The sequence below is a fragment of the Lolium perenne genome, chromosome 4 (genome assembly GCF_019359855.2).
Source record: "Lolium perenne isolate Kyuss_39 chromosome 4, Kyuss_2.0, whole genome shotgun sequence".
In the NCBI taxonomy this organism is placed as follows: domain Eukaryota; kingdom Viridiplantae; phylum Streptophyta; class Magnoliopsida; order Poales; family Poaceae; genus Lolium; species Lolium perenne.
In genome coordinates, this window is record NC_067247.2 from 310,542,034 (window position 1) to 310,558,909 (window position 16,876).

Below are 16,876 nucleotides of genomic sequence, written 5' to 3' on the forward strand. Positions count from 1 at the left end.
AATCGTCTGTTGTTTGCAACTTAATACTGGAGGGGGTTCGGATGATAACCTGAAGGTGGACCTTTTAGGCATAGATGCATGCTGGATAGCGGTCTATGTACTTTGTCGTAATGCCCAATTGAATTTCACAATACTCATCATAACATGTATGTGCATGGTCATGCCCTCTTTATTTGTCAATTGCCCAACTGTAATTTGTTCACCCAACATGCTATTTATGTTACGGAGAGACACCTCTAGTGAACTGTGGACCCCGGTCCATTCTTTTACATCGAATACAATCTACTGCAATACTCGTTCTACTGTTCTCTGCAAACATCATCATCCACACTATACATCTAATCCTTTGTTACAGCAAGCCGGTGAGATTGACAACCTCACTGTCACGTTGGGGCAAAGTAATTTGGTTGTGTTGTGCAGGTTCCACGTTGGCGCCGGAATCCCTGGTGTTGCGCCGCACTACACTCCGCCGCCATCAACCTTCAACGTGCTTCTTGGCTCCTACTGGTTCGATAAACCTTGGTTTCTTACTGAGGGAAACTTACTGCTGTACGCATCACACCTTCCACTTGGGGTTCCCAACGGTCGCGTGCTGAATGGAGAGACACACGTCAACTGCACGACAGCAATCACTCAAAGTAACCCTGCCATATTTTTACATAATCAATTAGAGTATGTGAAATGTGATCCATGAGAGTTGAAATCAACTCAATAGCATTTTTGGTTGATTTTTAATAATTGTTTGAATGTGAAAAAGTCCCTGACTTGTTCTTTTTGTCACATTAATTCCACAATGAATCTCAAGATGAGACCAGTGTAGTTGTGTAGATAATTTTACTAGATTTCCAATGGTATGTAATTCATTAAATTTAGTTGAGCCAATTTGAATCTATTCAAATTTGAAAACAGGGCCAGTATTGAAATTTGAATTAAACTGGAATTTCGAATTTTAACTAAAAGGGCCGGCGGGAAACTAAATGGGCCCATTTCATTTAAACGGCGCAAGGCTAGCCCACCACGCATCCACGCACGCGTGGGCTGCCTGACGGGTGGACTCCACCCGTCAGCGTCTATTCTAACGCGAATCGGTACGGGGGATTCTGAGACGCAGGATTAGATCCAGATCCAACGGTGTAGGGTCATCGTCATCGCCGGCGCGAAGAACTCACTGGCGCGGCGGAGCTAGGGGTCGGAGGGCTCACCGTGGCTCCAGCGGTGGTTGGCAGTGTGCTCGACGAAGGTGTAGACGACGGTGAAGCTCCAGGTACCGACGGCAGCTCCGTGGACGGCTCCAATCGACGGCGAGCTTTCGCGGCGGCGCACGGCAGTGATGATGAAATTGGGTGGCTCCAGTGGCTAATCGAGGCAGTGAGGCGGTTGATACGTCTCCGACGTATCGATAATTTCTTATGTTCCATGCCACATTATTGATGTTATCTACATGTTTTATGCACACTTTATGTCATATTCGTGCATTTTCTGGAACTAACCTATTAACAAGATGCCGAAGTGCCAGTTCCTGTTTTCTGTTGTTTTTGGTTCCAGAAAGGCTGTTCGGGCAATATTCTCGGAATTGGACGAAATCAACGCCAAACCTCCTATTTTTCCCGGAAGGCTCCAGAACACCGAAGAAGAGTCGGAGAGGGGCCAGGGGGCCACCACACCACATGGCGGCACGGGCCAGACCCTGGCCGCGCCGGCCTAGGGTGTGGCGCCCCCAGGTGCCCCCCTGCGCCGCCTCTTCGCCTATAAAATCCCTTTCGACCTAAAAACGCAGTACCAATTGACGAAACTCCAGAAAGACTCCAGGGGCGCCGCCGCCATCGCGAAACTCCAATTCGGGGGACAGAACTCTGTTTCGGCACCCTGCCGGGATGGGGAATTGCCCCCGGAGCCATCTCCACCGCCGTCTTCACCGCCATCTTCACCGCCATCGCTGCCTCCATGATGAGGAGGGAGTAATCCATCCCCGAGGCTGAGGGCTCCGCTGTAGCTATGTGGTTCATCTCTCTCCCATGTACCTCAATACAATAATCTCATGAGCTGCTTTACATGATTGAGATTCATATGAGTTTTGTATCACTACTATTCTATGTGCTACTCTAGTGATGTTATTAAAGTAGTTTATTCCTCCTACACGGTGTAATGGTGACAGTGTGTGCATCCGTGTTAGTACTTGGTTTATGCTATGATCATGATCTCTTGTAGATTGCGAAGTTAACTATTGCTATGATAGTATTGATGTGATCTATGCCTCCTACATATGCATGAAGGTGACAGTGTGCATGCTATGTTAGTACTTGGTTTAGTCTTTTGATCTATCTTACACTCTAAGGTTACTTAAATATGAACATTTAATTGTGGAGCTTGTTAACTCCGGCATTGAGGGTTCGTGTAATCCTACGCAATGTGTTCATCATCCAACAAAAGTGTAGAGTATGCATTTATCTATTCTGTTATGTGATCAATGTTGAGAGTGTCCACTAGTGAAAGTGTAATCCCTAGGCCTTGTTCCTAAATACTGCTGCGTTACTACTGCTTGTTTACTGTTTCACTGTGTTACTACTGCTGCAATACTACCACCATCAACTACACGCCAGCAAGCTATTTTCTGGCACCGTTGCTACTGCTCATATATATATTCATACCACCTGTATTTCACTATCTCTTCGCCGAACTAGTGCACCTATTAGGTGTGTTGGGGACACAAGAGACTTCTTGCTTTGTGGTTGCAGGGTTGCATGAGAGGGATATCTTTGACCTCTTCCTCCCTGAGTTCGATAAACCTTGGGTGATCCACTTAAGGGAAAACTTGCTGCTGTTCTACAAACCTCTGCTCTTGGAGGCCCAACACTGTCTACAGGAAAAGGAGGGGGAAGTAGACATCAAGCTATTTTCTGGCGCCGTTGCCGGGGAGGAAAGGTAAAAGGTACTCACACTCCGGACCTCGGCTACCAAGCTATTTTCCGCCGTTGTAAGTACTCGAAGCTATTTCCTTTAGATTCTGCAATTGCATCTTTTTGTTTCTTGTTTACACTAGTTAGGCATAATGGAAAACAACAAAAAAATTGGTGAGCTTTTTAATCTTTTTCCTGATTTAGAATTGTTTGATGCGAAAATTAAAAAACCTATGGAACCTTATTTGCATGCTAGTAGCGATGTTATTAGTATGAATGCAATTACTGCTAATACTATGGAAAAGTCTAAGCTTGGGGAAGCTAGTTTATATAAAAATAATCTTTTTTGCTCCTCAGCTTTGGAAGAAATATTTTGCTCTGATAATGCTTTATCTCCCATATGCGATAACTCTAATGATGCTTCTGATATTTTAAATCCACCTGCTGAAAGTATTCCGTATAAAATACCTATGAAAATTATTGAACGTGTTATGGACAACCACTATAAAGGGGATGGAACTGTCCATCCTAGAGATCATTTACTGTTTTTGCACGAATTATGCGGGTTATTCAAGTGTGCAGGTATCTCTATGGATGAAGTGAGGAAGAAGCTATTCTCTGTTTCGCTGTCTGGTAAAGCGGCGCATTGGTATAAATTGTTGGAGAATAGACATTTTCTTGGTTGGGAGGAAATTGCATCTCTCTTTTATTCTAAATTTTATCCTCCTCATGAAGTGCATATTGATAGGAATTATATTTATAACTTTTATCCTCGTGATGGAGAGAGTATTTCTCAAGCGTGGGGGAGACTGAAGTCACTAATGCTCAAATGTCCCATTCATGAGCTCCCCCGTAATGTTATTGTTAACAATTTTTATGCGAGGCTTTCAGGACAACACAAGGACTCTCTGGACGCGAGGTCGGAGGGATCTTTCACAAGCAAGGAGGTTGAAGCTAGGTGGGATCTTCTTGATCGGATTAAGGAGAAACGCTATTTGAAGGATGGGAGAACAATGAAGGTAAAGAGTCAGGTATAAATTATGATTATGAATGCATTGAAGCTTTTATGGATACCGATAAATTTCGAAATATGAGTGCTACTTATGGTCTTGACTCTCAAGTTGCTGCAAATCTTTATAAAGCCTTTGCTTCTCATTTTGAATTGCCTAAGAAGAATTTTGATAAGTATCATGAACCTTTTAAAGAGGCTTGCATGAAGAATGAAATTGTTGTTAATTATTGCAATAAGCATGCTCAAACTCCTAAGAATGCTATTTCCTATAAGCATGTTAATTTTTGTGGAATGCATAGACCTTGTGGAATTAATCAAGTCAAAGATGAATATTGCATCCATCATATTAATGAAAAAACTAGAAAGTGGCTTAGGGCTTTAGATGATCTTGGTAAAAAAGTTTGTGCCCTCTATCCTTTTATTTGTGAAGTTTGCCATGAAGTGGGTCATTTTAATTTTCAATGCTCCTCCAATGATAATTTGAACCCAATGAGTGCTGCAAATTTGTATTGTGATGATGAAATTACTCCTAATCAACATGATGAACTTACTTTATTTTTGGGGTATGAAGAACTGTCGAGAAAAATCTCTTTGTTACATATGAGTGATCTTGATATTGATGATGTCCTGCATGGGTGTTTTTCTTATTGCATTGATAATAGCCATACAAATACTTACATACAAAATATTTTAGAAGATGACACCTTGCCAAAATATAATAGGACCGCTGTGTGTTTTCAACTAATTAATGAAAAGGAGGGATCCTCCCAAGTTTCTTCTATTGTTTCTGAAAGTAAATCAGGTTATGCGGACAAGCCATCCTTCAAGCCTCTTCCTCCTAAAGAAGGGAACGAGGAGAAGGAAGATAAGAAGAAGAATAAGAAGAAGGGAACGAAGACGAAGAAGAAGAAGAAGAAGAAGAAGAAGAAGAAGAAGAAGAAGAAAAAGAAAGAGGTAACGGCGTATCCCCGCGTGAATGAGATAACGCTAGGTAACCGTAAGTATGTTGCTCCTAATGATTATTGTGATAATGAATCTGAATACGATGATCTTCCTATGCCCTTTACATACATTAGCGATCATGATTTGAATGAGCACACTACTGTTGATATTACAAATCTCTGGGAAACTAATTCTGAAAATGATAATAATTGCCATAGTGTCAGTGCTATCCATGCTTCCTCCCATAATGATATAGAAAGCTCTAAGCTTGGGGAAGAGGTGTTTGAAAATCCTTTTGCTACTGATCATTATGTGTTTGATACATCTCCTTCTAATAACAATGATGGTATGGACACAGATAAACCAACTGTGAAAGATAACTATTCTATTTCTTATGATGACACTGTGCCTCTGACCTTTGATGATTATTATAAAGAATGCTATGATATAGGTTATAACTACCCTTATGAAACTTGTCATAGTCATGATTGGATTACCAAAAACAATTCTTTTAATATGCAACTTGTTTACCATGTTCAAATTCTTGATAATAATCTTGCTCCAATTACTATTAATGAGAATAACTCTTCTTATGCCAAAATTAATGATACTTCTATGCATATGAACCATGATAAGAATGTTTTAAGTGATGGGTATATTGTGGATTTCATCAATGATGCTACTGAAAGTTATTATGAGAGAGGGAAATATGGTTATATGCATCTTAATAATATTAAGTTTCCCCTCTTTATGTTGAGAATCTTGAAGTTACTCGTGTTTTATCCTCTTATGCTTGTCACTTTGTTCTTCATGAATTCATTTGTGTACAAGATTCCTCTGCATAGGAAGCATGTTAGGCTTAAATGTGTTTTGAATTTGCCTCTTGAAGCTCTCTTTTGCTTCAAATACTATTTCTTGCGGGTGCATCACCAAAACTGTTGAGCCCATCTTAATGGCTATAAAGAAAGAACTTCTTGGGAGATAACCCATGTGTTATTTTGCTACAGTATTTTGTTTTATATTTGTGTCTTGGAAGTTGTTTACTACTGTAGCAACCTCTCCTTATCTTAGTTTTGTGTTTTGTTGTGCCAAGTGAAGCCTCTAATCGAAGGTTGATACTAGATTTGGATTTCTGCGCAGAAACAGATTTCTATCTGTCACGAATCTGGGCTGTTTTCTCTGTAGAAAAATCAGAAAAATATGCCAATTTACGTGCGTGTTCCTCAGATATGTACGCAACTTTCATTAGTTTTGAGTTTTCTGATCTGAGCAACGGAAGTATTTATTAAAAATTCGTCTTTACGGACTGTTCTGTTTTGACAGATTCTGCCTTTTATTTCGCATTGCTTCTCTCGCTGTGTTGGGTGGATTTCTTTGTTCCATTACCTTCCAGTAGCTTTGAGCAATGTCCAGAAGTGTTAAGAATGATTGTGTCACCTCTGAACATGTGAGTTTTTGATTATGTACTAACCCCTCTAATGAAGTTTATGAGAAGTTTGGTGTGAAGGAAGTTTTCAAGGGTCAAGAGAGGAGGATGATATACTATGATCAAGAAGAGTGAAAGCTCTAAGCTTGGGGATGCCCCGGTGGTTCACCCCTGCATATATCAAGAAGACTCAAGCGTCTAAGCTTGGGGATGCCCAAGGCATCCCCTTCTTCATCGACAACTTATCAGGTTCCTCCCCTGAAACTATATTTTTATTTCGTCACATCTTATGTGCTTTGCTTGGAGCGTCTGTGTGCTTTTGTTTTTGTTTTTGTTTGAATAAATGCTTTTGTGGGAGAGAGACACGCTCCGCTGGTTCATATGAACACATGTGTTCTTAGCTTTTAATTTTCATGGCGAAGTTTCTTCTTCGATAAATTGTTATATGGTTGGAATTGGAAAATGATACATGTAGTAATTGCTATTAATGTCTTGGGTAATGTGATACTTGGCAATTGTTGTGCTCATGTTTAAGCTCTTGCATCATATACTTTGCACCCATTAATGAAGAAATACATAGAGCATGCTAAAATTTGGTTTGCATATTTGGTTTCTCTAAGGTCTAGATAATTTCTAGTATTGAGTTTGAACAACAAGGAAGACGGTGTAGAGTCTTATAATGTTTTCAATATGTCTTTTATGTGAGTTTTGCTGCACCGGTTCATCCTTGTGTTTGTTTCAAATAAGCCTTGCTAGCCTAAACCTTGTATCGAGAGGGAATACTTCTCATGCATCCAAAATACTTGAGCCAACCACTATGCCATTTGTGTCCACCATACCTACCTACTACATGGTATTTTCCGCCATTCCAAAGTAAATTGCTTGAGTGCTACCTTTAAAATTCCATCATTCACCTTTGCAATATATAGCTCATGGGACAAATAGCTTAAAAACTATTGTGGTATTGAATATGTAATTATGCACTTTATCTCTTATTAAGTTGCTTGTTGTGCGATAACCATGTTCACAGGGACGCCATCAACTACTCTTTGTTGAATTTCATGTGAGTTGCTATGCATGTTCGTCTTGTCTGAAGTAAGAGAGATCTACCACCTTATGGTTAAGCATGCATATTGTTAGAGAAGAACATTGGGCCGCTAACTAAAGCCATGATCCATGGTGGAAGTTTCAGTTTTGGACATATATCCTCAATCTCATATGAGAAAATTATTAATTGTTGTTACATGCTTATGCATAAAAGAGGAGTCCATTATCTGTTGTCTATGTTGTCCCGGTATGGATGTCTAAGTTGAGAATAATCAATAGCGAGAAATCCAATGCGAGCTTTCTCCTTAGACCTTTGTACAAAGCGGCATAGAAGTACCCCTTTGTGACACTTGGTTAAAACATGTGCATTGTGATGATCCGGTAGTCCAAGCTAATTAGGACAAGGTGCGGGCACTATTAGTATACTATGCATGAGGCTTGCAACTTATAAGATATAATTTACATGATATATATGCTTTATTACTACCGTTGACAAAATTGTTTCATGTTTTCAAAATCAAAGCTCTAGCACAAATATAGCAATCGATGCTTTTCCTCTATGGAGGACCATTCTTTTACTTTCAATGTTGAGTCAGTTCACCTATTTCTCTCCACCTCAAGAAGCAAACACTTGTGTGAACTGTGCATTGATTCCTACATATTTGCATATTGCATTTGTTATATTGCTTTACATTGACAATTATCCATGAGATATACATGTTATAAGTTGAAAGCAACAGCTGAAACTTCATCTTCCTTTATGTTGCTTCAATACCTCTACTTTGAATTATTGCTTTATGAGTTAACTCTTATGCAAGACTTATTGATGCTTGTCTTGAAGTGCTATTCATGAAAAGTCTTTGCTTTATGATTCACTTGTTTACTCATGTCATATACATTGTTTTGATCGCTGCATTCACTACATATGCTTTACAAATAGTATGATCAAGGTTATGATGGCATGTCACTCCAGAAATTATCTGTGTTATCGTTTTACCTGCTCGGGACGAGCAGAACTAAGCTTGGGGATGCTGATACGTCTCCGACGTATCGATAATTTCTTATGTTCCATGCCACATTATTGATGTTATCTACATGTTTTATGCACACTTTATGTCATATTCGTGCATTTTCTGGAACTAACCTATTAACAAGATGCCGAAGTGCTAGTTCCTGTTTTCTGTTGTTTTTGGTTCCAGAAAGGCTGTTCGGGCAATATTCTCGGAATTGGACGAAATCAACGCCAAACCTCCTATTTTTCCCGGAAGGCTCCAGAACACCGAAGAAGAGTCGGAGAGGGGCCAGGGGGCCACCACACCACATGGCGGCGCGGGCTAGACCCTGGCCGCGCCGGCCTAGGGTGTGGCGCCCCCAGGTGCCCCCCTGCGCCGCCTCTTCGCCTATAAAATCCCTTTCGACCTAAAAACGCAGTACCAATTGACGAAACTCCAGAAAGACTCCGGGGGCGCCGCCGCCATCGCGAAACTCCAATTCGGGGGACAGAACTCTGTTTCGGCACCCTGCCGGGACGGGGAAGTGCCCCCGGAGCCATCTCCACCGCCGTCTTCACCGCCATCTTCACCGCCATCGCTGCCTCCATGATGAGGAGGGAGTAATCCATCCCCGAGGCTGAGGGCTCCGCTGTAGCTATGTGGTTCATCTCTCTCCCATGTACCTCAATACAATAATCTCATGAGCTGCTTTACATGATTGAGATTCATATGAGTTTTGTATCACTACTATTCTATGTGCTACTCTAGTGATGTTATTAAAGTAGTTTATTCCTCCTACACGGTGTAATGGTGACAGTGTGTGCATCCGTGTTAGTACTTGGTTTATGCTATGATCATGATCTCTTGTAGATTGCGAAGTTAACTATTGCTATGATAGTATTGATGTGATCTATGCCTCCTACATATGCATGAAGGTGACAGTGTGCATGCTATGTTAGTACTTGGTTTAGTCTTTTGATCTATCTTACACTCTAAGGTTACTTAAATATGAACATTTAATTGTGGAGCTTGTTAACTCCGGCATTGAGGGTTCGTGTAATCCTACGCAATGTGTTCATCATCCAACAAAAGTGTAGAGTATGCATTTATCTATTCTGTTATGTGATCAATGTTGAGAGTGTCCACTAGTGAAAGTGTAATCCCTAGGCCTTGTTCCTAAATACTGCTGCGTTACTACTGCTTGTTTCTTGTTTCCTTTGTGTTACTACTGCTGCAATACTACCACCATCAACTACACGCCAGCAAGCTATTTTCTGGCACCGTTGCTACTGCTCATATATATTCATACCACCTGTATTTCACTATCTCTTCGCCGAACTAGTGCACCTATTAGGTGTGTTGGGGACACAAGAGACTTCTTGCTTTGTGGTTGCAGGGTTGCATGAGAGGGATATCTTTGACCTCTTCCTCCCTGAGTTCGATAAACCTTGGGTGATCCACTTAAGGGAAAACTTGCTGCTGTTCTACAAACCTCTGCTCTTGGAGGCCCAACACTGTCTACAGGAAAAGGAGGGGGAAGTAGACATCAGCGGTCGAGGAGATCGAGGGAAGAGAGATGAGTGCTGCGGTGTGAAGAAAACGTCGAGGGGAGGCCTCCTTTTATAGGCGCGGAGGTGGCCGTGGGTGCTGCGGCAATGTCGATCGCGGCGCGGGTTCTCCGGCGATCTATCGAGCTAGGCGAGGGTGGCGTCCTGTTCCGCGTATCCAGGCGATCCTCTGGGCGGCGCTAGCTAGCTTAGGCGGTGCCTAACGCGGTCGGGACGTTGCGAGATGCTATGCGCCCGAGGAGGGGTTTGGTCACCGTCTCCGGCAACGGCGGGCATGGGTCGGCGTCGAGCACGTGTCTGGCGGTGTCGCGGTGTCACGGCGAGGCTCAAGGAAGAGAGAGGGGGTCCAGGCGTGGCGCAGAACGTCGAGGCGGCGCGTGTCCAGTGTGTGCCCGTGGGCGTGCCCACGCCATGATCAGCAAGCGCAGGACGTCGTGGGCGCGTCCATGTCTGGCGCATGCAGGGCACCTCCTCGACCAGGGCTAGGGTAGGCAAGTGCAGTAGAGTGTGGTGGCAATATTGGGCAAGGTGGCCAGGGTTGGGGAAGGAAGGAGAGATGAGAGGGGCATGTATGGTGCTCATGGCCGGCATGGCCATGGCTATGCCAATGTGTGGCCCTTCTCTTAGGGTTCCTATGTCATGTGTAGGTGGAGAGGGAACCAGGGGACATGTAGGAGCCAAGTGGTGGCATAGGGTTGGGCAACACTATTCCAAATAGTGATTTTGAGATGTGTGCATATTTGAATTTTCAAGTTTTTGCCAAATTTGACCTATGCAAAGCAATTCCAAAATTTTAAATTGAGTTGGTTTGATTGGTTGCAAATGCCCAGAGACACACAATGGTGGTGGTGGAATTTTAAAAATAAAAGAAATGCAAAATTTGCAAAGTGGGGTGATGTTGGAGTTGTTAAAAAGTCCCAACTTTGCTTGAGCATAGTTTTTGATCCAATATGAATTTGATATGGTGGTATTTACAAAAGTTGTTCACCTTGATGTGTAATTTGATGAGGTGCAAAGAATTGGAATTGTTTGGTTTGAAAATCTCAAAATACAGTGGCTCAAAGTAGTGACCAGACTGAAATTGGCAGATTTGACCAATATTGCATGTGATCACAATTTGAGTTCAAATTTGATTTGATTTGAGTTTCTTTGATTCCAAAAGTGGTAATAAGTGTTTATTAACATAATAAAACTAATGGTGAAAGCTAAATTGGTCTAGGGTAAAGATTTGCAGAAATGGCATAAGCCATATGTGAGGGTTTTAGGGTTTTCCATTTTATTTCTTTTCTTTGTCTTGGATTTGATTTGTGATCTCCTCATGATCAATTTAGGGTTTTAGGGTGTAGTACATAAGCACTCAAGCAATCATCATGGCATATCACACAATAATGCACAAGTCCTATGCATAGCACTATATGCAAATTTAAATTTTTTGTTGGTTCCAAATTTTGGGTAATTGGAATTCATCTTCTTCATTTGATTGAAATTTGGGATGTTACAAGGAGGCTGCATGTAAACCTCCTCACTCAACTCGCCATTAAGAAAAGCGTTCTGAACATCAAGCTGGGACACAGACCAGCGTCGAACAGAAGCAACAGCAAGAAGGGTACGCACAGTGGTCATATGAGCCACAGGGGCAAAAGTCTCATCATAGTCACGGCCGTGCTCCTACTGAAAGACACGAGCCACAAGACACGCTTTATAGCGCTCAAGAGATCCATCAGAGCGAGTCTTAATTTTATAGACCCACTTACACGTGATAGGACGAACACCAGAAGCGGGAGAAACAAGATCCCAATTGCTAGTGCGCTTAAAGCGCAGCGATCTCCTCAGCCATGGCAAGCTGCCATTCAGGATGACGCTCGGCATCCCGATAAGAAGTCGGCTCGGAAACAAAAGAGAGACCATACTGACTAGCTAGGAGAGTAACGGGCTGGAGCGCGACGCTGACGAACAGGCCGTGAAGGGGGAAGCTCATCGGCGGAGGACAACTCATCAGAAGAAGAGGAAGAAGGGACAACATCAGAAGGATACGAAGCCGGAGAACGAGGAGTACTAGGGGGACTAGATGGAGGAGAGGATGGCGCCGAAGTCGAAGTGGGCGCATCAGAACTAGGAGGGGGAGGAGAAGGGACAGCAGGGGTGCATCCGGAAAAAGAAGAAAATAGAGATCATCCACCGGGTAAGTACCCGAGGTGGGGCGAGGATAGAAGGGACGCGTCTCATCAAACGTGACGTCACGAGAGATGCGCATCCGACGACCAACAGGGTGCCAACAGCGATAGCCCTTATGCGCATCACTGTATCCGAGAAAAACACACTCAACGGACTGAGCGGTCAGCTTGGTGCGTTCACGAGGAGGGAGAAGGACATAGCAAACGCAACCAAATAAACGAAGAGTCGAGTAATCGTGACCAGAAAGACACTCGAGAGGAATGCTACCTTGAAGGGCAGCAGAAGGCTGAATGTTATGAGGTAATTCGACGTAGCGACAGCCTTAGCCCAGAAATGCGGCGGAAGAGAGGAAGCAATCATCATAGCACGAGTAGTTTCAAGAATGTGATGATGCTTATGCTCGGTGACACCATTTTGAGCATGGGCGCCGGGACACGAGAACTGAGCAAGGGTGCCCTGCTTAGCAAGAACACCACGCTGGTGCTGGGATATATACTCTCCTGCAGAATCAACACGAAATACAAGAATAGGCGTGGAATGCTGAGTACAAACCATGGCTGCAAAGCGCTGATAAATAGAGAGGACCTCACTGCGAGAGCGCATAAGAAACAAACAGGTGTACCGCGAAAAATCATCAATAAACAAAATATAGTATCGATGACCCCCTTTCGAAGGAAAGGGAGCCGGACCCCAAACATCTGAATGAACTAAATCAAAAGGTCGCTGAGATACATACACACTAGTAGGACGGGGAAGCTGAATCTATTTGCCTAACCTACAACCCTGACACGAATGCAAAGACATGTCTCCTGAGACAGACCCCAGAAGACCACTACGAACTAATGACGATAAACGGGAGCCACAGTGGTGACCCAGCCAATGATGCCACTGCTGAAAAGATCCAGTGAAAGAAGCAGCAACCGCAGGAGAACTGGCAGATGAAGTGTCAGCAGGAGGAACACGAAGCCAGTCTAACTCCCAGAGCCCCCGGGACTCAAGGCTGCGAGGGCCAGCTCCAACCAGGGCCTATGTATGGCGGTCCTGAACAGCACAAGAATCAGTGTCAAGAATGATGCGACAACCATAATCAGTAAGCTGACTAGCAGAAAATAGGTTCATCTTAAGACTAGGAACATGAGAAACATCAGGAACAGAGAAAGAGGAAGTAGAGAGGGTGCCTCGACTGGAAACAGGAAGAGAGGTACCATCGGCCGTGACAACACGGACAGGAGAAACAAGAGAGCGAAGAGCAGAAAGAATAGAAGACACAGAAGTCATATGAAAAGAAGCTCCGGAATCCAGATACCACGGGGATGACACACCTGACTGTGTAGAAGGTGGTGGTCGCGAGGTGCCAGAAGGGCCAGGCACAGAACCAGCAGTACCCGTCGAGGAAGAGCCTGTAGCTGCGAGCAAACCACGAAGACCACGGAGAATGTCCTGATCAGATAGCGCAACAGCAAAAGATCCTGAAGAACCAGCCCGCCAACGAGAATAGTGCCGCTGACGTAAGCTGGGATCCCTCTACCAGCAAGTAGAGACAGTGTGGCCAGACGTGCCACAGTAGGTGCAGGGAGGTGCTATCATACCACTAGGCTGCTGCGGTTGACTCTGGCCCTGGACTGGAGGAGTAGAGAGTATCAGCGGTGCTGGAGACCGCAACGAAGCCGACGGTGTAGGAGGTCCACGAGCAGACGACATAGGAGGGCCACGAGCAACAAATACAGAGGGAACCTCAAGAAGACCAGCACCACGAACACGAATCTCCTCACCACGAATCTCAGCCAGTACCTCAGAAAGCGGAACACGACCACGGGCAAGCAGCTGTGCACGGCGCGGCTCAAACTCCTTAAGGAGCCGCGAGAAGAACTCAAAAACGCGCTGAAACTCCAGATCCGCGCGCACAGTCAGACAGCAGAGACATGTGGCACACACAGCTGTACGAAGAGAATCAAGCTGACGCCAAATAGCAGCACTCTGAGTGTAGAACTCATAAATAGTAGAATCACCATGCTGAAGGGCATGCTCCTGGCGGACCACAGATAGGTAAAAAGCATCCCCAAACGACTGATAGCGCTGACGAAGACAAGCCCACTGAGTAGCAGCAGTGGGAAGACCCATGAACTCAACAGCATAATGAGGCAGAACACTGGAGGTGAGAACAGCTGCAGCACGAGCATCCTCATCGATCCACTGAGTGTAGTCAGTCAGATCCAGCCGGTAATTAAGTCGCAACGGCAGTAGAGTGGTCCTGGACCTTTCGGTCATAATTAGCCAGAGCAATATCATCAGCATGTGTGGCTGCATCCTTATCCGCCTGAGTAGCATTAGGGGCAAGGGCAACGAGCGTCGGTGCAACAGGCGCCGTAGGAGCAACGGGGCGCGGCAGATACGAGACCTCGCCAGAAAGCACACCCCAAAGACGAAGACCGCGCATGCGGACACGCATGAAAGCAGCGAAATCAGGATAATTCACGCCATCAAAGATCACCGGGCAGCGAGGAATCGCAACATAGCCCGAAGAGGAAGACATATCTCTCTCTATTTTTTTCTTTTTTTTCTCTATCAGATCAGATCACGCACGGGAGAACAGACCACGCGCGCACGCGACTGGAGGCAGACGGAGGGGCGAAATCGGCCAGGGTGGGCCGCCTGTTGGCAGCAGGCAGGCGGGCCAGACGGTGGCGACAGTGGGCCGGACGGGGGGCGGCGAACCGGAGCGGGGCGGAATCGGGCGGCGGCCGGGGTGAATTGGGCGGCGGCCGGAGGTAGATGTGGAGAAGCCGGCGGGAGGAAGATGGCCGGGAGAGACGAGGCGGTCGGACGAGGTGACGACGAGCCGGGACGGACGACAGCGATGTAGAAGCAGCGGCGGCGGCCGGGCACGGGACGGCAGGGTGCCAGGGCGGGTGGCGGCTGCGGCTGCAATGGAGGAGGAGCAAACCTAAAGCTCTGATACCATGTTAGGGCAATATACTTGTTGTATTACCAGGGGGCCAAAGGACACAATATATAGTACATGTACAGGTGCATAAATATGCAGAAAGCCCCTAACATGTGGGGAAACTACAATATAATGATATATACATCTAACAAATATTAGGAACCAAAATCAGAAATTATCAAAATCTTCCAAAGGATCTTCTCATTCAAGCCCAGCAAAAAACAATAAAATATCATATAAGATAAGAGAAAAATAGCAGATGAGTGAAAATGTACTGAACCATCAGCATCCAAACAGTGGCAAGCAAATTGTATGGACTAACAATGAAATGAAGAATAGTACCTGATGCAAACTAATGAACAGCAAGGGTGGTGAGTGCGACGTCCAGAAGGAAGAACCGAAGGGAGGGAAAACGTGGATGGCTCAAACTTTGTCTTCCTTGCTCCATGTGCATCACCAGACCACCAAACAGGACTGATCTGCAAAACAACAAAGAACCACAACTAAAACAACCATGGTTACGACTCACAACTGACAGGAAAAAGAGAAACGGAATAAACAACCGACTACCGAGCGAGAGAGCATAGTAGAGGATGGAGTTCAACGGCGAGAGGATGGAGAAGCGCAGCCAATCTTCGCCCACTGAATCCTCCAAGCCCAAATGAGATTCATGGTTTATTCAGGGTACAAACGGGAGATATATCATCCAGACTAAAACACGCCAATGGCCTGAAGCTGGTTACATCACCATAGTACAATCATCTTATGGAATTGATTGGAGTCTCATGGTAGTGGAAATAAAAGTCGCAATATTTGTTTAACTTTAGGTTGGTTTCAGCCTTTCAGCTAGAACTAAGTATACTATTCACGTAAATAGGATAAGGGAAATTGAAGTTTAACAGTTAAATACCTATGTTGATATATACGAAGTTTGAAAACTACAGCACTTGTACACCTCTAAAGAGAATATCAAATTATAGAGAAGTAAAAACTGCAACCAGTGATTCTTTGTATTTTCGTTATTTCGTTACTGTTGATGACTGGTAATCTGACAGGTTCAGTGAATCAGGTGAATTGATGTTTTACGGGTTCTTCAAATTTACATAATCCACTGGTCTAACGTGCAATGTGATGACACTAAAAATCAGTGGGTCAAATTACCCTACTCGAGGATCCCTCACAATTTTGCATCAACTTTTCACAGTCTCAGTGTTATGGGCAGAGACATCTAGACCAGAATCTGCGAAAGAGGAAACAACCTCCAGATCACCTTGGAAGTCGGAGGTTAAGCATCTCACCAATATCCCACGTTTGAGTTCCTGAATAGGAAGTCCACAAATCATTAGCCCAGTATTTTGAACAAAGTTAAAGTTAATAGAAAAACACATCAAAACAGCATAGACGTATACCTTCAAAGCTCCAAATGTCTGAGAAAAATGGCCACTTCCACAATCAGGTAAGTCATCTCTGTCGACACTGGTCAGAACAACAGTCTACTCTGCAAAGAAAAACTCGTGCCAGAAATTATGTGTAATCATGTTAGGTGAAAAGCAAGTCTCCAGCACTGTGAGTCTACCTTAGGTACCTGCATCACTCGAACTGAGGTGTTGCGGCGGCGGCCATGGAGGGTCTCTGTGTTGAGTGACACTGTTTTGGAGCCTCTCCCTGGCAAGTCGCAATCCAGCCGAGCCACTGATGCCGATCATGACAAACAGCTCGCCCCCTTTCTCCATTAGGCATAAACACAAACAGCTGCAAGGCACATGTGCTACTCCTACACAGAACATGACCGTAAAAAACATAACATAGAGAGATAGATAGGGATAAATTCCGTATCTCCTTTGGGGAAATTTCCCCAATCGGTTTTGCTGCT

General features: G+C 44.3%; 1 long non-coding RNA gene across 5 annotated transcripts in view; it reads right to left on the minus strand.

Moving 5' to 3' along the window:
- Positions 1 to 16,876, minus strand: part of LOC127296109 (uncharacterized) — a 50,854-nt gene that overhangs the window by 17,814 nt on the left and 16,164 nt on the right. For 4 of the 5 annotated variants that reach the window (XR_011743812.1, XR_011743813.1, XR_011743809.1 and 1 more), the window contains exons 2-3: positions 15,574 to 16,777; positions 15,346 to 15,482 (exon numbers count right to left, since the gene is read on the minus strand). This is a non-coding gene — a long non-coding RNA (uncharacterized lncRNA). The remainder of the gene's footprint in view (positions 1 to 15,345; positions 15,483 to 15,573; positions 16,778 to 16,876) is intronic. The other variant, XR_011743811.1, reaches the window with a different exon arrangement.